At 34.8% G+C, this 23,354-nt stretch overlaps 1 long non-coding RNA gene across 2 annotated transcripts; it reads right to left on the bottom strand.

Moving 5' to 3' along the window:
- Positions 1-1,929: 1,929 nt before the first annotated feature.
- On the bottom strand, positions 1,930-14,157 carry LOC110864218. 2 transcript variants are annotated; one of them, XR_002549732.2, is made up of 6 exons: positions 14,055-14,157; positions 13,869-13,970; positions 13,183-13,410; positions 12,602-12,663; positions 2,238-2,333; positions 1,930-2,119 (listed from the first exon to the last, which is right to left on the bottom strand). It is a non-coding gene; the product is annotated as an uncharacterized LOC110864218 (long non-coding RNA). The 2 variants fall into 2 exon arrangements; XR_004860948.1 differs by having other exon boundaries at positions 1,930-2,333.
- Between the last annotated feature and the right edge of the window lie 9,197 nt (positions 14,158-23,354).

The raw sequence follows: 23,354 nt of genomic DNA, 5'->3' as shown, positions 1-23,354 counted from the left end.
GATTGAAATTTGTGTGAAAATTTAAAGTGGACCAATATACTGACAATCTAGGTAAATTGTTTAGAACTAAGTATGTTTAAAGCTTAATGGTGTTAGTGATTTGTCACAAAACTGATATGATCCTCTTACACAAACTCACAAAAATATTGTTTGTAAATATTTTGTTTTCTCTGCATTTCATTTTTATACATTCAAAAAATCCAAAAAGATTTTTAGTGTGTTTTACCATAAATTTTGAAAAATTCAAAAAGATTTTCGACAACTGGTGTTGGAGAGCTAATTTTCAAAATTCCGAGTGCTAAACATGATGAACAGATGGTTTGGGTGAATATGTTGTTTTGAAAAATTAAAATATATCTTCAAATGGTTCATCAAAGATTAACATTGTAAAATCATTCTTTGAATGTAAAATGTTTGCAAGTGACTCATTAAATTTTTACATGTTATCATCAGAAAATTTATTGTTGCGTAGAGGACGTGCAGGTTCCGATACCTGAAGACTTTGTGATTACAACATGCCAGACTGCGATCCCAGCATATCGAAAGGGGGAGTCTGAAGACATCCGAGTAGAGATTGTTCGTGGAGAGTCTGTTGATAATGATGAAAAGAAAAGAGAAAGAGTTGAGGATGTTTGCACTGTGAGATATTTCAGAGAGTGTTCAGACTGATAAAGACTGAAGTCGTTGAAGACTCGACACTTAAGACTCGTCAACATCTGAGGGGGAGTCTGTTGGTGCAGTCATCTGTCGTCTTCGTCTTATGTCGAGTCTCGGTCTCGGTGCGGATCCGATCAAGCATGACATCACATGTGACATCACATAGGTGACATCACAAGTGACATCACCTAGGTGACATCACATTAGATGTCATGAAATGGGATTGTATGTTAGCTGTTTGTAGACATGAAATACGAATCTGAATGTCCACAAAAGACAAAGTCATTTTGGTCCAATGAGGTGACTCCATTTGATGGTCCAATTAGGAATGAAGACATGGCCGTTTGAATTATATGCAAATGATGTTGACCGTTTGAAATGATGTAACCGTTTGAAAGGTAGTGTTCGTTTGAATTAGTGTCCGTTTGAGCATGTTCAAACGGTAGGGGTTGTACAATAAATAGCTTGTTGTCTTTGTCATTTGAAACGGTCAGGCCAAGTAATACCGAAGTGCTGCCGGTATTTCCTCTCATTGTAAACACTGTTAATTGAATATACAAGAGGTTTAAAGTGTAGTTCAAGCTGTTTTCTAGTGCGTTTCTTAATTTCCGCCTCTGAAACGTACGAGAGCTCTTCCGAACGACTCATTCAGGTCGAAACCGATCCTACATAAAATCCTCTTCTTGAGCACTTTAACACCTGCATAATCAAACGTAGAGTGGTTACCAAGTTCGAACAATTAACCGGGCAAAGTATGGAATTTTATTCTATTTAAAGCACTTAAGGGTTGTCCTACGGACCACCCGTCACATCCCCACACTTACCCGTTGCTTGTCCTAAGCAACCTATTCAAAAACTATTTTCAACCACAAGCGACCAATCGTGCAAACCAAGCTAAAGTGCCGTCCTTTTACTAACTTTCAATCATACCACAAAACACACCTCCCAAAAAAAAAACTCTCGGTGACAAGAAAAATTAACATGTTATGCTAAACCACTCAATTAATTGTACTTGAAATTAGGGTTTTTCGTTCATAGAATCTGGGGCTTTTAGGGTTAGACATGTGTTTTGATGAAACTGAAAGTAGAGTATTGTTATATATCATATACTAGGTTATCACCCGGGAACTTCCCGGGTAGGAAAATTAATTTATATTAATCGAATTATGTCGTTAAATAAAATAAAAAGATATGTTTTCAAAAGTTATACGTATAAAGAATCCATACCGATTGTTTCTATATCAATTTAAATTATATAAGTCGCAAGCTGAATCATTAAAAGAATACAATTAATAAGACCGGATGTGTGTTACAAACTTTTCATGCCGCACATGCGTTGGGAATTTGGTACCTATTACAAAACATTACGGCCACTACATGTATAATTACAATAGATTTGTAGTTGATATTCAACGTCGTCTGCCTATGGTTTTGCCTTCTTTACAGCAACTCATTAACTCACCTAAAAAACGTTTCAAAAGAAAACCTATTTGAGCAAAAGTAAAAACGGGAAAATCATCAATACACAAGCCCAACGATAAAGGAGGAAAGATCGGATTCAAACAATTAAGGAATATTACCTTCCAATGGTTTATTTGTAGTCTGACCAACTACAAATTCCCACATTGATCATATCCGCGACAACAAACAATCCCAAACAATAAAGGGTAACGGATCTGAAACAATAGAATACCACATCATGTTACAAAAGACCAACAAAGGCCTGATGGTGTTCGATTAGGTAAATTCTGACAATCAGTTTCATTTTAACAAAATAATCTACTGGCTTTCACAAAATCCCCTAAATAACAACCAAGAAAAGATGAACTGTCACACCCCGACCACGTAAAACAACAAATCGTGGCGGAAACGTCGGGGAGTGTTGTAACAGAATCATTGTTTCACAACCATGGATCAAATAGTTTTGTTTTATTAAATTATTGAACTCAATGTTTTGGAACAAATCAGATACATACAAATAAATTGTTTCTCAGTTTTAAAGTCGCTAAGGCACAGGTCCATCCTATGTGAAGCATGCATCAATAATCATCACACAGCAGTACCTGAAACATATATGAAAATAGGTACGTCAGCATAAAAATGCCTGTGAGTAACATAGGATTTTGTGTATCAGATTCATGGCTTTGGATAATGTGAGAAAAGGTTTTATGTTTTCAAAATAACCATGAATCCAATGTAAAAGTTTTGTTTCTGAAAACGTGTCGTTTTGGAAAAGAGTTTATAGTATAGACAAAAATATACTTTGGTTTTGAAAAGCTTGTATAAATAGTATAACAAAGTATACTTTGGTTTTGAAATAGTTAAATGGATAGTATATCGAAATATACTTTAGTAATTAAAATAATAGTTTTGGTAGTATATCTCAAATATACTTTGGTTTAAGGATAAAAGTATTGGTAGTATATCAAATTATACTTCGGTTTGAAAATAACATATCAAATATGCTTTGGTTTAAGAATAGCATATCAGTTATGCTTTGGTAGTATATCAAATTATACTTTAGTTTATGAAATAACAAAGTAGGTAGTATATCAAACTATACTTTTGTAAACAGTAACATATCAAACTATGCTTTGGATAGTATATCAAAATATACTTTAGTTAAAATAACAAAGTTGGTAGTATGTTAAAACACATGTTGGATTTTGTACTTAGTATATCAGAGTATACTTTGGTAGATCACATTTGAGAGCACATCAAACTGTACTTTTGTAGTATATCAACATATACAAAGAAAGTGTGATTTGGTATTCAATCAAGCCTTAGTGTATCAAACTACACTTTGGAGACTATAGAAATACCACGAAGGCAATTTCTATTTGGTTTAAATTTGGTTTCTGACATTCCATACAACAGGAATGGGGTGTCTAGTCCTATAGCGCTATATCGTACTACCAATCGGCTGGGTGAATGTATAAAAATAGGCACAATACAACAAATTAGTTTTATAAGTTTTGGAAAATCAGTGTCTAAACCATAGGTAATTGTTTAATTTGTCAAAAGAATGTGTACTAAGCATGTGTAATCATATAGTTTAAAATCAGGAAAATAACAGATAGGCATATATATTTCACCCCAAAACATTTGAAAACAGTAAAAGAGGGGACTATGTACTCACTTGAGATTTGCGAGTATCCTTGATTAAGTGTCCTAACAAAGCTCGAGAAATCAAGGAATCAAGTGGCACCTAGTATGGATCACTATGTTAAACAATCGGATCCTAAATCGGGAGATAGGATAGAATGATGTTCTATAAATCAAATGAGTAATTGAACTCATATGGTATGATTTAATAGACCTAACATTCTGATTTGGAAGTCTACCTAAGTGCTTTCGACCCGTTTCGACCCATTATGGAAGCATAAGCCACTATAATGCGTCGTTTGCGTAAAACTATGTTCGGATGGTTAACTATGTGCTATGTCAAGTCTTACATGCCTAATTATCCCTAAACATGTTACTAATTCAGATTATATGCCAAAAATATGCTCAAATAGTCAAAATACGGATTTTAGCTTCAAAAAGCATACGACTAACCAATCCTATGTGATCATAAGGTATAACCTCAGTGGTTATTCCCTATGCAACTATGATCACTAACTAAGCTTGGTCGGATCTTAAAGATCGACCAAACGGGTCGGGTTCGAAAGTCTAAGCGGTTGTTTAGACCGCTTACCTTACGACCCTAAACAAGCACTAAACTAATAGTGTCAAGTTAAACATGTCAAAACATGTTTAACCTACTGATTTGGTATCAAAACAAAGTGTTTTGATACCCTAAAGTAGTTCCGTTGCAAAATGCGTGCTAAAACGCATTTTGACCGAAACTTTGACTCGACACTATACCTAGTTAACGTGGTAATCAGCGGCTATAATCACGAAGGATTATAACTATCGTGATTACAATCACGTGTCAAAGTTCAATTGAACTTTGACTTGACCAATTGATGGTCAAAACCGAAAGTCAAACTGTTGGCCAAACTGTTTGACTTTCTGCTTAAACATAAAGAACAAGCATGAAAGAAGACTTACAAAGGGTCCTAGCTATCTTTTCTACAAAGAATAAAGTTCCAAGCAGATTAGAAAGCTCCCAAATCAGATTAGAGAGGTGAAGAGAAGGAAATGAGCAAGGAATGAGGAAGTTGGCCAAGCTATTTATAGTTGTTGGTGATGAAGAAGATCATCAAAAGTGGTTTGTTTAACCATTAAGCAATAAATCATGACCATCCATTTGTTACAAACTGATTAGGAGCCTTGGTGAACACACAAACTTGCTCAACACACCAAGAATTTACCAAAACAGCCCCTGAATTTGCAAACAGTTGCTGAAAACCAACTTTCTGGTCGCTGGGCACCTGAGGCGCCCCGCGTAAGGTTTGGGGCTGGGCTTACGCGCCCCGCCTGAGCCTCCAGATCAGCAAAAGTTTGAAAAATGACAGTTTTGGTCCCTGCATGCATTCGAGTCCATTTTTGGCACTTTTGACACCCGTTAAGCCATTTTCAAGGCTCTACAAGGTCAATAAAGTTTAGAGGACTCAAAATATGCTTGGAACACTCTCGGATGTCAGCTCGTTTGGTCGTACGGTCGCGTTGTTCGTTAAATTACGACGAAACTCAAACGGACGCGAAAACGAACCAAATTAAGCGACGAATGGGATTTTTGCATGACGATCACTAAAATAAAAATATTTTAGTGTGTACAAAAATTTTGGATGTCCAGATGTGTCCAGAACGTAAGATATGCGCGAAAATGCAAACTTACGCCGTTTTTGACACTTTTAGTCCCTGTAAGATCATATATGCATGTTTTCGCATACCGAACCTATCAAAGCTTATTTCTAAGCTATGTTTAGGTTATATATGGTATGTTCAGCTTATGATCAAGTTCCAGACTGAACGTTAGCTTACGAATCGGTATAGTTTCGCAGTTTGACGCAAATAGTCCCTGCGATCGAATAAACTTGTTTTTGCCATACCAAACCTTCCAAAACTTATTTCTAAGTTATATAAAGGTCATTTAAGGTATGTTAAGCCTATTTCACTATTCCGGAGTGTTTGTCGCGTTAAACTGATTACGTTTATGCACCAGTGCGCGTATAACTTTCCAGAAAGCGATTTAAAGCTCGGAGTTGAACAAGAATTGATATGTGCAAAGGATACACATATTTATACAAATCCCAACTATGAAACACAATATTTCATAGGTTTGGTATTTGTTCGGTGTTCGTGGTGACACAGGTGTCACAGTCTCCCCTACTTTAGGAAATTTCGTCCCGAAATTTAATTCTAGAGGAAACTTGTGAAGACAACTGTGATCGTTTCGCTTTCGAATGAATCCTTCGTTTCCCAAGTAGAACTCCAGGTCACGTTTGGATTCTTAGCAAATCTGTTAATTGCCAAAATGTCGTTGTTGTAGTAACGAAAACATGGGGTTTAGAACAACGGATAGGAGAATGTTTCCTATGAAGACTATTATAGGAAACTTGTGTGTGCTCGAAAATAGAGTCGGAGATTGCAAAATGACGTTGGCCAAGGTCCAGGACTTCTAGTAATTTAAATAACGCTACTTTCGCAATGTAATAAGGAACACTTATATATAAGAAGTACCAGCGGCGTATCCACCATGCCCTTTTTACATTGTTCCCGTCTCGTTATTCTCATCACTATGGGTCTTAACACATGACAAAACTTGCTGTGGTTTCTGTGCACTGAATTCCATAATTACGTATGCATCCATAATTACGTACTTCCTTGCACAGTCCGCACAGTTCATCTCATAATGTGTAGGGTAAAATCAAATAAACATGAAATGACTTGACTAGACCACCAAAGGATCTTTTTAACTAGATCAATGAACGATCTTTTTAACCAGATCAACACATGATCTTCCTTAACTAGACCGTTGTATGATCTCTTTAAATAGACCACTTAAGGGATCTTTATAACTCGGAACCAAATAATCGTTTTGATACAGCACTTTGGAATCCAAGGTTCTTACTATTTGTATAGAAGCCCCTTAAGGATTTAAAATAGTACTTTGAGTATCCTTCTGAGAATCTAACATATGAAAATACGAAAGATTCCACCAGGACTTAGATAATGAGCTTTGGAATTACACATAAACACAAAATCACCAAATTGTGTATTCATTAATTTAGTTATCAGCTCGTTTGTGAATTAATGCATTTTGAAGTACACTAGAAATCCAATCATGGACTTCAATTAGTACTTTAAAATATCCTCAAGAATCTAACTATGAAGATAGGAAGATCTTATAAGGATTTGGAATTTGTTTCTGTCGTGTTATAACATTCATATTAGGACACATAAAGAATCCAATCAAGGACTTACGATAGCACCTTTATCAAATCAAAGGTTTGAAATGGTACTTCAAGTATCTGATTAAGAATTGCACCTGTACTTTGTTTCTTAAAAGAAACTAGTACTTAGGATATTTTGGGAAGATCACAAATGATCATAGAATAAAGGAATCACACGAGAAGTTTGTTCTGATAAGAACATGGTTCTTTGGTGTCGGTATTGTAGGGGTATGTCGACACATACATACAATCGTATCAGTTTTGGAAATAAAATTGGAACAACCATTTTATTTATAATAACTGAATTGTCTCAAATGTCAAAGGATAACAAACAAAGGAAATACAAAAGTCTAATTGTTCACTGCTGCATTGTCATTTGCATTTGCCTCGTTTATGTTAAATGCTCGTGCGCGTGCTGGATTTGCATTAACAAGTATCGTGCAATTGTTCCGGTAGTGAGTAAGATCACCACAGTTATAGCACGATCCAGGTGGAAACCGTGCTTGAACAGCAGCAGGATTTGCAGCATTCTGGTTTTGGATAACATGACGACATGTATTGACCAAATGCCCCAATCGCCCACAGTGGGTACACTTTTGACACGGTGTCTGATTCACATGATGACGGTTGCATTTGTTGCACAATGGTGCAGTACCAATATAGTTCTTCCTAGCACGAGGCTGTGCTAGCTGATTTGGTGCAACCTGATCATTCTGAGCGACTACTGCGAAGTTTTGTGAAGCCTTACGCTTCTTCGACTTCTTAGAGGACTCGGTCTGTTTATCCTTTGGTTTATCTTGTGCTGACTTGTCAGAAGGTTTCAGATCGCCTTTTCGGAAAAGCTTACCCTTCCTGATTTGAGACTCAGTCAGGGTAGCAGATAGCTCAATGGCTTGTCTGATGGTAGTAGGGTTGCTACCAGTAACAATATCCTGAACTGGGTCAGGAAGACCATCGATGTATCTTTCAATCGCCTTATCCAAGGGCGTAACCATAGTAGGACATAACAGACTCAATTCCTCGTAACGATCAGTGTAGGCTCGATGTTCACCGCTGTCTTGTTTGAGATCATCAAATTCCCGTTCTAAAGCCCTAAGCTCATGACGAGGACAAAATTCCTTCATCATTAGAGCCCGAAGCTCTTCCCAGGTTTGTGCCATTGCTACATCGGCACCTCGATCCCTCATTATGCCGTTCCACCATGTGAGTGCTCTTTTCTGGAATACATTCGACGCAAACTCAACTTTTCGCTCGTTTGGGCTTTGTACATGACGAAATGTGCTTTCGAGACTCTCAACCACTGTAGGAGCCCCGTGGCCCCTTCAGACCCAGTAAATGCGAGTGGCTTAGCTGAATTGAATGTCTTAAAGGTGCACTGAACATTGTTATTGTTATTATTTGCCTGATTTATCTGGGTGATAAGGTTCGGGAGTACAGCAGCGAATTGCTGAGCGATTAAGGCTGCCAAAGCGGCATCCTGAGCTTGATCACGTCGAGGAGGCATATTCTAAAAGAGCAAAGAAACATGAGGGAAAAACGAGTGAGATGTCATTGGATATTCAAAACTAGATGTTAAGAATATCGACAAAGCATAAGGATTGTGACCATTTGTTCGTTACTTAAAACAAACAAACGACACTGTGACAAATCAAAGTAAATGGGTCAATATAATGTATCACTGAAGACATGCTCGCCTATAAGTGAACACTCACCCCAAGAGTTCCCAGGTAAGAGTGACTGGTCCGATACTGCGGATTTGTACGAACACTCTAGCCTTAGACAGAAAACTCAGGGTACAGGCATTCACCTTCCAGTTTGCACGTGTTCACATTATTTAGACCCAAACTTTGACGAGATTTTGAAAACACCAAAAGGCTTAAAAGCCTAAAAACAAATCATCTAAGGATAGATGACTTCTTGTGATGTTTTGGAAAATTTTGACTCGAGAGAACGAATTGTGTTTTGTTTTTGTTAATCACCTAAGGATAGGTGAAGTGTATTGTTTTAAGACTAAATACAAGATAACTTGTGTTAGGGTCCTAGGAAGGTTATAGTCTAGGTAAAAGCATTACTAATAACCTAATTCCCTATAACCATTGGCTCTGATACCAACTTTTCTGTCACACCCCGACCACGTAAACAACAAATCGTGGCGGAAACGTCGGGGAGTGTTGTAACAGAATCATTGTTTCACAACCATGGATCAAATAGTTTTGTTTTATTAAATTATTGAACTCAATGTTTTGGAACAAATCAGATACATACAAATAAATTGTTTCTCAGTTTTAAAGTCGCTAAGGCACAGGTCCATCCTATGTGAAGCATGCATCAATAATCATCACACAGCAGTACCTGAAACATATATGAAAATAGGTACGTCAGCATAAAAATGCCTGTGAGTAACATAGGATTTTGTGTATTAGATTCATGGCTTTGGATAATGTGAGAAAAGGTTTTATGTTTTCAAAATAACCATGAATCTAATGTAAAAGTTTTGTTTCTGAAAACGTGTCGTTTTGGAAAAGAGTTTATAGTGTAGACAAAAATATACTTTGGTTTTGAAAAGCTTGTATAAATAGTATAACAAAGTATACTTTGGTTTTGAAATAGTTAAATGGATAGTATATCGAAATATACTTTAGTAATTAAAATAATAGTTTTGGTAGTATATCTCAAATATACTTTGGTTTAAGGATAAAAGTATTGGTAGTATATCAAATTATACTTCGGTTTGAAAATAGCATATCAAATATGCTTTGGTTTAAGAATAGCATATCAGTTATGCTTTGGTAGTATATCAAATTATACTTTAGTTTATGAAATAACAAAGTAGGTAGTATATCAAACTATACTTTTGTAAACAGTAACATATCAAACTATGCTTTGGATAGTATATCAAAATATACTTTAGTTAAAATAACAAAGTTGGTAGTATGTTAAAACACATGTTGGATTTTGTACTTAGTATATCAGAGTATACTTTGGTAGATCACATTTGAGAGCACATCAAACTGTACTTTTGTAGTATATCAACATATACAAAGAAAGTGTGATTTGGTATTCAATCAAGCCTTAGTGTATCCAACTACACTTTGGAGACTATAGAAATACCACGAAGGCAATTTCTATTTGGTTTAAATTTGGTTTCTGACATTCCATACAACAGGAATGGGGTGTCTAGTCCTATAGCGCTATATCGTACTACCAATCGGCTGGGTGAATGTATAAAAATAGGTACAATCCAACAAATTAGTTTTATAAGTTTTGGAAAATCAGTGTTTAAACCATAGGTAATTTTTTAATTTGTCAAAAGAATGTGTACTAAGCATGTGTAATCATATAGTTTAAAATCAGGAAAATAACAGATAGGCATATATGTTTCACCCCAAAACATTTGAAAACAGTAAAAGAGGGGACTATGTACTCACTTGAGATTTGCGAGTATCCTTGATTAAGTGTCCTAACAAAGCTCGAGAAATCAAGGAATCAAGTGGCACCTAGTATGGATCACTATGTTAAACAATCGGATCCTAAATCGGGAGATAGGATAGAATGAGGTTCTATAAATCAAATGAGTAATTGAACTCATATGGTATGATTTAATAGACCTAACATTCTGATTTGGAAGTCTACCTAAGTGCTTTCGACCCGTTTCGACCCATTATGGAAGCATAAGCCACTATAATGCGTCGTTTGCGTAAAACTATGTTTGGATGGTTAACTATGTGCTATGTCAAGTCTTACATGCCCAATTATACCTAAACATGTTACTAATTCAGATTATATGCCAAAAATATGCTCAAATAGTCAAAATACGGATTTTAGCTTCAAAAGGGCATTTTGGTCATTTCCTATGGGCATACAAGCTAACTAGCATACGACTAACCAATCCTATGTGATCATAAGGTATAACCTCAGTGGTTATTCCCTATGTAACTATGATCACTAACTAAGCTTGGTCAGATCTTAAAGATCGACCAAACGGGTCGGGTTCGAAAGTCTAAGCGGTTGTTTAGACCGCTTACCTTACGACCCTAAACAAGCACTAAACTAATAGTGTCGAGTTAAACATGTCAAAACATGTTTAACCTACTGATTTGGTATCAAAACAAAGTGTTTTGATACCCTAAAGTAGTTCCGTTGCAAAATGCGTGCTAAAACGCATTTTTACCGAAACTTTGACTCGACACTATACCTAGTTAACGTGGTAATCAGCGGCTATAATCACGAAGGATTATAACTATCGTGATTACAATCACGTGTCAAAGTTCAATTGAACTTTGACTTGACCAATTGATGGTCAAAACCGAAAGTCAAACTGTTGGCCAAACTGTTTGACTCTCTGCTTAAACATAAAGAACAAGCATGAAAGAAGACTTACAAAGGGTCCTAGCTATCTTTTCTACAAAGAATAAAGTTCCAAGCAGATTAGAAAGCTCCCAAATCAGATTAGAGAGGTGAAGAGAAGGAAATGAGCAAGGAATGAGGAAGTTGGCCAAGCTATTTATAGTTGTTGGTGATGAACAAGATCATCACAAGTGGTTTGTTTAACCATTAAGCAATAAATCATGACCATCCATTTGTTACAAACTGATTAGGAGCCTTGGTGAACACACAAACTTGCTCAACACACCAAGAATTTACCAAAACAGCCCCTGAATTTGCAAACAGTTGCTGAAAACTAACTTTCTGGTCGCTGGGCACCTGAGGCGCCCCGCGTAAGGTTTGGGGCTGGGCTTACGCGCCCCGCCTGAGCCCCCAGATCAGAAAAGTTTGAAAAATGACAGTTTTGGTCCCTGCATGCATTCGAGTCCATTTTTGGCACTTTTGACACCCGTTAAGCCATTTTCAAGGCTCTACAAGGTCAATAAAGTTTAGAGGACTCAAAATATGCTTGGAACACTCTCGGATGTCAGCTCGTTTGGTCGTACGGTCGCGTTGTTCGTTAAATTACGACGAAACTCAAACGGACCCGAAAACGAACCAAATTAAGCGACGAATGGGATTTTTGCATGCCGATCACTAAAATAAAAATATTTTAGTGTGTACAAAAATTTTGGATGTCCAGATGTGTCCAGAACGTAAGATATGCGCGAAAATGCAAACTTACGCCGTTTTTGACACTTTTAGTCCCTGTAAGATCATATATGCATGTTTTCGCATACCGAACCTATCAAAGCTTATTTCTAAGCTATGTTTAGGTTATATATGGTATGTTTAGCTTATGATCAAGTTCCAGACTGAACGTTAGCTTACGAATCGGTATAGTTTCGCAGTTTGACGCAAATAGTCCCTACGATCGAATAAACTTGTTTTTGCCATACCAAACCTTCCAAAACTTATTTCTAAGTTATATAAAGGTCATTTAAGGTATGTTAAGCCTATTTCACTATTCCGGAGTGTTTGTCGCGTTAAACTGATTACGTTTATGCACAAGTGCGCGTATAACTTTCCAGAAAGCGATTTAAAGCTCGGAGTTGAACAAGAATTGATATGTGCAAAGGATACACATATTTATACAAATCCCAACTATGAAACACAATATTTCATAGGTTTGGTATTTGTTCGGTGTTCGTGGTGACACAGGTGTCACATGAACAAACCTGAAAGTCGAAGATCTTCGAAAGAACCACTCGGATACTCATACTTCCTTTCCAAAATCAGCCTACAAGAAAAACACACAAAGTAGAAATTAGTAATGAACAACCCTCTGAACTCCAACAAATATACGGGCCAGACCAAAATCTGCAAGTTTTAGTAAAATATATCACACTGATCCACTCCATAGTTAATAAAATTAAATCATTACACATAACAATTTGTTTCACTAAATTAATAAAGTAAACACTGCGTTGAGATGATGCATAGTAATAACCTTAATTTTTTTTTTTTACTTCAGGCTAATACAAGTAATTGACCATATTTTAACTACTATAAATTGGTGATGAAAGTTAAAAGTATTATGAATTTTAAACGTTTAGAAGAACGTATATTTTAAACTTGTTGTAAAGCTAAAAATCAAGTACTGCGGTTGCTAATGTTTATATTTTACAAGTATAAGGTTTTTTTAGAAAATTTGTTCTGACTATGATGATTGTTTTGGATTTTGATATAAAGAGTCAAGTATATTGGTTAAAAAGGTAATTCACACTCACAAAAAAGTGATGTCTTGGTGCCAAGTTACCTGTGCAAAACCCATTTCTTATGGCAAAAAGCAAGTCCTTTTAATGTCATTTGAAGCTAGGACTTTATATCAGTGGGTGAAAGAACGATGTTTCTATCTCGAATAACAGCTTCAAGATCAGTCTCCATAGACTCAAAAACAACATGCAAGTTTCCTTTATGAGGAAATGCATCAACCCCTTCCTTCTGCTTTCCAAGCCGGATTTTCTTTATAGAACATTTGTCCTGTCTGTTCCAAAAGCCAATAGTTAATAGCATATCATGTAAACTAACGTAAAAAAATAATAAGTGTCCCACCAAAGTTAAGTGTCTAATTCCCTTTTATTTAACAAAAAAATAGCTTTGAAACCGTGCCTGTGTTAACAATTCATGATTTAAACACCCTTTTATCAGTAAAATAGTAGACAGAATCACGAAATGGTATCGGTCATTATCCGTACATCAGAGATCTCTAAACATCACTATTGTATAACCAGAGATTAAAAAGTCCATTTTTAGTCATAAGAGACACTTCATAACAACACACACAAAATTGCTATCAATTAACTGCAAATTCTATAAATGTATCCGAGATCTTCATATCTAAAACCTAATTATCATAAAAACTACACTATAAGAAACGTGTCGATATTACACAAAATCTCATTGTGTATTAGAAATTATAAGACGCTTAATGCTACTATGTACCTGTCATTTTAATTTCTTTTATGTAAGTCATTGTCGACCAGCTCCGACATCACCATATGTCATCAAGATAATAGCAACTCCTTGAAAATTTAGTTCTTGAATCTACAGTTAAACAAAATATCAGTTTGAACATTTCAAGGATCTCAAATATGTTTGTCAAAATATGTTTTTGTTATAATAATCCACCTGCTCACAAAGTGTTCCTAATCTTCTAAGTGCATGCCTTCCATCATCGAAATGACATGTTCACAAATAACTTTGACCATTTACAAACCACATGAACATGTTTAGGGGATATATTTTACATGAATTTAGCATAAAGAAATCAGAAAAATGAAAACTGTAAAGAGAAAAAAGCACAAAATATGATGCTATAGCAGATGTCTTTATCAATAAAAAAACAGACATATAACAACTTGATCTCCAATTTACATCCCCCCACCCTTACATTGAGGCTCATTCTTATCTAAACTAATGAAACATGTAACCTACAACCGTTATCGACCAATGCCAGCCAATTTCATATCAAACTACCAGTCATTAACTCACCAACACACATACTACAAAAACAAATACAGATCATTACCATGGTTCGGTCGGATGCAAGTCAACCGACTTTACGCTTTCCGATCTCTGAGCAAGCTTCCTCTGCCACAAACAAAAACCAAAACATCTCATCATCATCATCATCATCAACTTAACATCTTACAACAAACATTTAATTAAATCAAGATCACTATTCACTAACAGTACCTTAATATCGAGTCCGAGAGGCTGCACCGGAGCAAAAACCACAACAAAATCCACAAATTTCAGTCAGTAAACACTCGAATCAAAACTCAACATTAAAATAACAATTAAACAATTAGAAATACAAATAAAGAATGATCAAATGTGAATTCATCAAGGATTGAAACCGGATCTAAGATACAACACCAAAAAGAAACGTAAATAAACATGTGAGTAGAGATTGAAAGCTCACCATAGTAGAAGAACGAAATTAGGGGTATGAAACCCTAGGATTGGAGTAAGAGATCTAAGGATTTGAGATGGGTGTAAGGATTTGAATGGTGTTAGAGGCGGCTACCTCGAACCCACTCCGCCAGGCCACAAAACACCACCATGTCGCTAATTGAACCATGGTCACCTCTTTCCTGCGATCGCCAGTTAGGTGTCTCGAAACTCCATAGCCACCCTCCCTCACTTGTCGCCCAACTTCTAATCATCACCTCTTTGCTTTGTAGAAGAGGCGATATGATTTGCAGCGTAGCCGAGATGTGAATCTAGGGTTTCAAGTATGAAGCGACGAAGGAAAAGAATGTGTCTGCAGAGAAATTTAGGGTGTTAGATGAGTTTGAAATTTGAAATGAGATTGGAGGTTTGGTTTGCCCGCCCATTAGTCTTTGAAAGATTGTATTTAATAAAACATAGAAATTGAAAATTCTTAGAAAATGACACATAGGATAAAAATAAAGAGAGGGCTTGATATGTTGACACTTGTCTTGCAAAAGTTTTGCTTTATTATATAGGAAGATTAGTATATTTTGTGTAAATTTTGGGAATTTTTAGATATCAATTGGAATTTTGGTGAATTATTTATGTTTTAATCCCTAGATAAATCAATTAAAAATACAAGATAATCATAAATAAATTCAAAAAATATTATTATTGAATATTTCAGAATATATAAACACCATGGAATCTTTATAAATTTTTTTCCTTAACTTTTTTGAATTTATAAATTTAATTTGGATTTATACATGTTTTAATTATTTAAAATACAAGATTTTCACAAATAATATTTATAAGTATTTTTACTGTTTTTTTGTCACACCCTGATTTCCCGGTGGGCCCGGACTTGGGGTTTATGCATGACGATTGATATAGATATTCACATTTAGCACAACGGAAGTCTTGAGATTATAAAATGATATTACAAAGTACAAATGACTGAAAAGTTCAAATAAGGGTAAATTACATTTTTCGTCCTTTATGTTTGTATCAGATTGCAATGGATACCCTTTAACTTTAATAATTACAGTCACAACACTTTATTTGGAAAACTCATTACACCTTTCGTCCTTCAGTGCTAACCCAACTAAAATTATCAGTTAAGTGTGGTCATGTGCAAAGCACATGAGGGTATTTCAGTCATTTTACCCTATCATTTTATTTTAAAGTATATTAATATTTATAAATTAAAAAAATGACAAAAATAAAAATACAAAAAAAGGATAAAACGCTACCTATTGTTCTTGTTCACCAGCCACCACCACAAACCCATCACCACCACCGCCACCATTACTGTCACCTCTCTCTCACTCTTTCTCTAGCAACTGGAAATTCGAACCGGAATTTGGTTCACAAGGTGGTTGTTGGAGAGAACGAGTTCTTTGAGCTCCAATAGTTTTCCGAACGATGGAGAGATGGATCCTCTCAGGCGGCGGAGGTTGAGGACGATTCGGGTGACTTTGAGGACGGTGGTGGTGTTGGAGATTCTCCGTTCACAGAATATTCCAGCGGTGTTGCAGATGCTTGGAGGATTAATCTGGATTGAACTGATAAGATGAGAGTGATGAAGGTGAGGAGGGAGAGGTGGCGCACGGTGGCCATTGCCGGTACTTGCCGGCGGTGGTTGACTCGGATGAACGATGGTGGGATATTATTATTGAAAAACACTGATTTACTCTATATATGATGATGGGCTTTCTATTGAGGGTTGGTTATTGACTAAAATTGGTAAGTTTCCTGTAAGTTGCTACACATGAATTTTCTGTATTATCCTCGTCTTTCCCCGGAATCGAGTGTCCGCTTGGTGCTTTGTTCTTGAATATTCTTGCTGTTCATGTTTGCAGATCTGAGCCAAATAAACGCACTCTGTTTCTTGAATATTAGTTTAGTTCAAAGATATGGTTTTTAGTTCAGAGGATATGGTTTCAATCTTGGGTGCTTGCTTTTATAAATTGGTGCAGAGTGGTTGAAGTTGACCTGAGATGTTTAAATTCATAAGGTTTTTTTTTTTTTTTTTTCAGTTCTTGATTTGTGGTGTTTCAGAATGGGGGAAACCCATATGTTTATTTTGTTTAGAGGGAGGGAGGTGTGAATTTAGTGTTTACGGGATCAATCATATTGATTTGATGATGGATTAGCAAGAACTGATGAAGAAAGATTGAATCCGCACAAATCATAAGGCTTCTAGAGAGGAGATGTTTATGGTATTTATTATTTTCTTTTTGACATAAATACCCTCACATGATGTCCACATGATCAAACTTAACTTAAAATTTAAACTGGGTTAGTGCTAAAGGATGAAATGTGTAATGAGTTTTTTAAATAAAGGATTGTGACTGTAATTATTAAAGTTAAAGGGTATCCATTGCAATCTGATACAAACATAAAGGACGAAAAATGTAATTTACCCTTCAAATAATTATACAGACGAAAAGTGTACTAAAGATCCACATGCGGATCGGAAATAACAAAACTGAATATATAAAGACTACTAGGCCTTGCTTGGAGTCGCAAATTCCAAAAAACAGATTTAAGAGATTAATAAAATTACTGAAATGCCCTTATTTTAACTGAAATGTTTATCTGGGTTAGAGTTAGTGAGTGAACTGGAAATAAAATGAAAGCATCAGGGAGTAAAATGACTATTTTTAAAGGATTGTGACAAAACAGTTAAAACGATCAAACCATAGAGAACAAAACGAAAGTTTACTCTAGAAATAAAAAATAAAACACTAAATGATAAATTAAACTCAAGTATACCCCACCCTCACCTCTGCCTCATACCCTGCAACCACCATATCAACACTCACCTCCACCCTCACCTCTTCTTCATACCCGACAAACTACTTCCCCACTAAAACTAGAGATGAGTTTGAGTTCAAAAAGTTTGAAACATTATTTTCACTATCGTCACAAACCGTTTGATTATTTTCGATGTGTGAATGTTATTTAATGAAAGAGCAAAAAAATATAGTGATCTCGATTTCAAGTCTGGTTAAATCAAAATAGATAGATTCCAGATATATCGTTCAATGGGATTTAGAGTATGTGTCAGAGATTTTGCATTTAACATAAAGGGTATTTTTGTCAATTCACATCCATTTAACATAAAAAATTAACTTCCATCCAGTGTAGAGACTATACGAGTAACAACTTGTCAAACCACATGGAGCATACATGTAATTAGGAAATGTTGGGGACTAAAGGTGAAATTTCACCAAACCAGAGGGACTATCCATGCATTTTACTCTATTAATTACAACAATAACCGCTAGTTTCGGTTAATCAGTTATGATGTCAGTTGTGGTTCGGGTTGGGTTAATGTCGGTTAATTAACCAAGTAAAGTTCAAAATAAATATGGGTGTGCAGGGTTGGACTTAGCTTGAGTTTTTTTTTTTTTATAAGATTACAGTTTTTTATTAAACTATCGATGTAGGATTCATTATAAGTTAATTCTCAAAAAAAAAAAAAAAATTCTACTAAAAAGGTTACATCAGAGCAACAATCATGTGAATCTTGTTTAATTGTTAAACAAACCTGACACCAAGTATCTAATCCCATCCATCCTATAGGATTCATGTTTTAGTAAAGAAACTCATCGTGTGTTTTCTCAAAATGCCTTTCTATTTTTTTTAACGGCTAACAGCTTTTCACGTGTAAATCCACCCGGCCACCCTTTCCACGGGTAAAACCCTGAGCCAAGCCTTCACCAAGATGGGAACAACCACTGCAGCGCAGTGGAAGACCCCAAAATGCCTTTCTATTACTTTATCCAAAAGAATAGTTATTTTTTCTTGCTACAATGTTTCTTCGTACGTTTCTTGTAACAAAAACATCCCATATAACAGTTTAAAAATTAGTATTAATTTAACTAGTAGTTAGTTAAGGGTGTCAAAGATGACTTGGTCATAGATAAGTTTTAAAGAAGACATTCGAACCTGTTATCATTTTTTCATTATATTTCTAATTAAGCCAACTACTAATATTTCATTATTTTGTTCACTTTTATTTAGTCATGTTTTGGAAAAGCTTAGTTGGCTTTATCTCAAAATCTTCTCCACGCTAATTGTTTTTTTCGTTTGATTGCTTTAGTATTTTAATAGACAAAATTTGGAGATTTTTTTGGGACCATCTTAAAATATTCTAATATGATATAGACATTTCTGAAAAAAAAAATGATAATTGAATAAAAGGTGACAAAATAAACCGAAAGATTATTGAATATTTGTAATTTTATGGGTAGCAAATAAAATAAAATCGATATTAACACATATCGTCTTATATATATTGCTTTAATAAAGCAACTCTTTAGAAGAATTTCAGCTTTTTTTTTTAAGATATGAGGCCAGCTCTTTCTCTTTTAATGAGGGAACTAATTGATTATGTTAACCACAACTTATATCTGAATACCAATATGAGAGATAGACATGGCATATCTGATTCTAGCAAATGAAATTTGTACAATGATATTAAGGTGTTTGAAAACTTGAAATGATCTCCTTTTAAGTGGCGAGAATCCAAGTTTAGGGATGTGTAAGTTTACCGTTAAAAACATAACGAAACGTGAATTTATACCGACATGTACATAAAATAAGCATGTGAGTAAATTGTTTTTTTAAGTTAGAGAATGAATATAAGGTACCCGTGCGTTGTGGGGGGACACCTTTTATACTACGTGTTTAAGGGCACGTCAGCGTTCGTTAAGCATGCTGGCACGGTGACATTAACGTGTTTAGGAACACGAAAGAAACAAATAAAGATATGGTTCAGTTTTAAACGAAATGTATAAAGTTGTGATATATCAGCTACTCACTTCGCCTTTATGACAACACGTAAAATTGAAAAGTTATAAACTTAAGAGGAAGATGTGTGAATGTATAAAGGTTTAGAATATGTTAACAAAAGTAGGACATAAATAAAAATATCACATAGTAAATGGGACCATAAGAGAAATCTCAAAAGACATTTTCTTTTAAGTTATATAAAACTCCAAATAAAAAGTAATCAGAAACAACAAAGAAATAAAAAACATACACAAAGAAAATGCCTATTTGTGTCTAGGGATAACAAAAATACCCGAGTCCGACGGGTATACCCGAAACCCGACACAAATGGGACGGGTATACCCGATACCCGGCGGGTATTGGGCCGGGTATGGGTTTAGTTTTAAAAATTTTCGCGGGTATGGGTCGGGTATGGGATTAGGTGATACCCGACCCGATTACCCGAAATCACATACCCGTGTGCCCGAACTATATACCCGATCATATACCCGAAGTTTTTAAGTTATATTTTTATTTTCCATTAACCCTTATCTATTAGTGATTTATTTTAGTATGTTCATACTGTGAAAAAATAAATTTTATTTTAGCATATGTATTTGATGATAGTATTTATATTTTGTATGTTGTGAAGTATATACATATAAGTGTATAAATGTTATAAAATTATTATTAGTTTATGCTAAAACTTATATGTATGTAATGTGTATTTTAATTTATAATAGTTGTTTCATAAATAAAATTATATAATAATTATAGTAGTAAAAAATGTATTTGGAAATCTCAATGTATATTCTTTAACAAACTAATGGGTATACCCGATACCCGCGGGTATACCCGGTACCCGACGGGTAATTACCCGACATATACCCGACGGGTATTGGGTCGGGTATGGGACACGATTTTACAACCGGGTATGGGTATGGGATTGCTGATACCCGACCCGAACCCGACCCATTGCCATCCCTATTTGTGTCTTGTGCTAGGCGCGTACATCGGTAAATAAGCATGGTGTTACCCAGGTGGGACAAATATATGGCCGGCTACTAAACATATATAATAATATAAATGAGTAGGAATGAACACTAGTGTATTTGTGAACCGAATAAATAAGTCATGATCATTGATTTATATCATCAAATCGTAAAATACACTAGTGCATTTGCATCATCAAATCCTGACCATTGATTTACACTTGTGCATACACTTGTGTATTGATAATCAAGGGTTAGGATTAGTTAACTAGTATTCACAATCAAAGGGATTGTTCACTAATGAACCTAAACCTATATATAAATAACAAAGTTGAATTGCTCGTTAGTTAGCTAATTAACGAATGAGATGTAACTTTTAAAATTATGAAATTAGGGTTTTGATTTAAAATACACTTAACAGAGCGGGTTTAGGATCTGTTTTGTTAATTCTAATCCAATGCTCGATAGTAACACGGTATCTCATACTTTGTACTTGGCCTAATGTCTGTCGGGCATTTATCAGATAATTACATGAGAGGTATCAAGTATGTCCGTGGGTATCAGATATACCAGCTTGGTTTTCTTATAAACGAATTTTTCTTATCATTCTATTTTCCTATAATTAACTATTTATCAATTGTATATTGTATTCATTATATACTCTCCAAAAATCTAGTATATATTTCATAAATATATGAACATAAAAATTGTAGGTTCGTTTCTACATCATATTTAGATTAACATATTATACGAGATACAAAAAAAAAAAAAAATTATAGAAAATAAAAATAAAATTATTCCAAGTATATTATTGGATAAATGAGTGTATGTATTAATCAAATCGGGCAAACACGTATATCGCTTAACACCATACCCATCTTGTACCAGCAACATTATTTGAAAAACGAATCCCCTACCCTGGTCCCATGCCTAAATACCCATCATGATACCCGTCCCAAATATTTTGGGTTACCTATCGGGTTACAGTTTAATTACTGACTTAAATGAAACATTTAAGGATGCAAATAAATAGAGTATTATATATGCCACTAAAACATTTTTAGCATAATATGTAAGTAACTGTAAGCGACATTTCAAAACGAGAGTAAAACAAAGTTTTTAGAGACGCTTCAAATCCAATGTCATCAATGTTAAAGAAATACAATATTTTCTCTAGAAATACAATGTTAAGTTCCGGTATGATTACGTGGTCATCTATGTTTACATGTGTTGGAACCCATTTCATGCTCCCGTTTTCCTTGTCCATTACCTGTAACATTAAAAAAAAAAAAAGATGAGATTAAGAAGTTTTTTGATGCCTTGATATTTAGGATATGGAGAACCTAAGGTAGCAGACTCTAAACATATTGACACCAGATATTCACACGTCAAGCGAACTCCTTGAATAGCCTAAAATGGCAAACTAAAAAAATGCGTTTGCTTAATGGACTCCCTAGAAACTAAAACAAGTTCAAAAACCTCTTGTGCACACTAATTATTTTGCTAAAACACATAGAAACTAAATTAAAAAATCACAAAAAGGTACCGAAATAATGCATGGGTGTACTTCACCTGCAAGCTTGGAAAGGGGCGATTTTTTTTTTTTTAAAGTAAGAACCAAATTTTCTTTGAAAACATCCGGATGAATTTTTGTTTTTATGCCCATGATGCCAATGATTTAGAGATTAGAACCAATGAAACAACCGAGCCATCAGACTTAGTGGTTGGTCGTGGTCCTCTCCTCTCCTAAAACACTTGAATGTTTCTTCATTTTTGGTGGTCCTAATGCATCTAAGAGTATTCAAACTTGGTATGATATCCATGATCTTTTTGTGCTAGAATGCTAAGGTTGTGTATTTTGGTATCAAATAAACCCCTTTATATAGATGGACGAGGTTGCAATCTCTCCGGTAATATATTAATGGTAAAAAATAAAAATTGATATATATTAATATTAATAATATAAATATAAGAGTAAATTACTTTTTCAATCCCTATGTTTTAGTGATTTTAACTACTTGAATTAAGAATTAAAAAGTTTAACGTCCTGAGTTTCCAACTGCTCATTTTATAATGTTTTGAGTCTAATTTTTTAACACTTTTACTTTGATTTTGGAATCAAGTGGTTAAAACCATTATATATTAGGGGCTAAAAACGTTATAAAATGAGTGGTTAAGGACTCGGAGCGTTAAAACTTTTGGTTTTAGACTCAAGTGATTAAAATCACTAAAAATACAGACTTAAAAAGTAATTTACTCTAAATATAATAATATATTTCTTTCCATTCCTTGGAGAAATGAAAAAAACACACTCTTACCAAGGAAAATAAATTGTTATATTTGAAAGGAGTTACCTTCTTTAGAATGCTTTATTTCATTACCACATAATAATCAAACATGTGTATTTTCATTCCATGAGAATAATTCATATCATTGCATCTTCTATTCTTTCATACCAAACGTTACCTAAAGGTATGCATTTGTTGTTAAAAGGATAAAAATCTATAGTTAGCGATATATATTAAAAATAAACCGAAACATAAATATGATTTTGTGAGGTACTATAAAAGATTTAAAAGATTAAGGATTGTAAGAGTCCTAACTAACTAAACAAAACCTAACCATATATCGACAATGTTGACCGTTTCAAAAATTATATGTTAATCCATCAACACGCTTTGTGTCTATGATTGATTTCTTTAATTTACTTTGCTTTGCT

Source organism: Helianthus annuus, chromosome 6, assembly GCF_002127325.2.
Source record: "Helianthus annuus cultivar XRQ/B chromosome 6, HanXRQr2.0-SUNRISE, whole genome shotgun sequence".
NCBI lineage: Eukaryota > Viridiplantae > Streptophyta > Magnoliopsida > Asterales > Asteraceae > Helianthus > Helianthus annuus.
The sequence above is the reverse complement of the archived record's forward strand: the minus strand, read 5'-3'. Positions and strand labels throughout refer to the sequence as shown.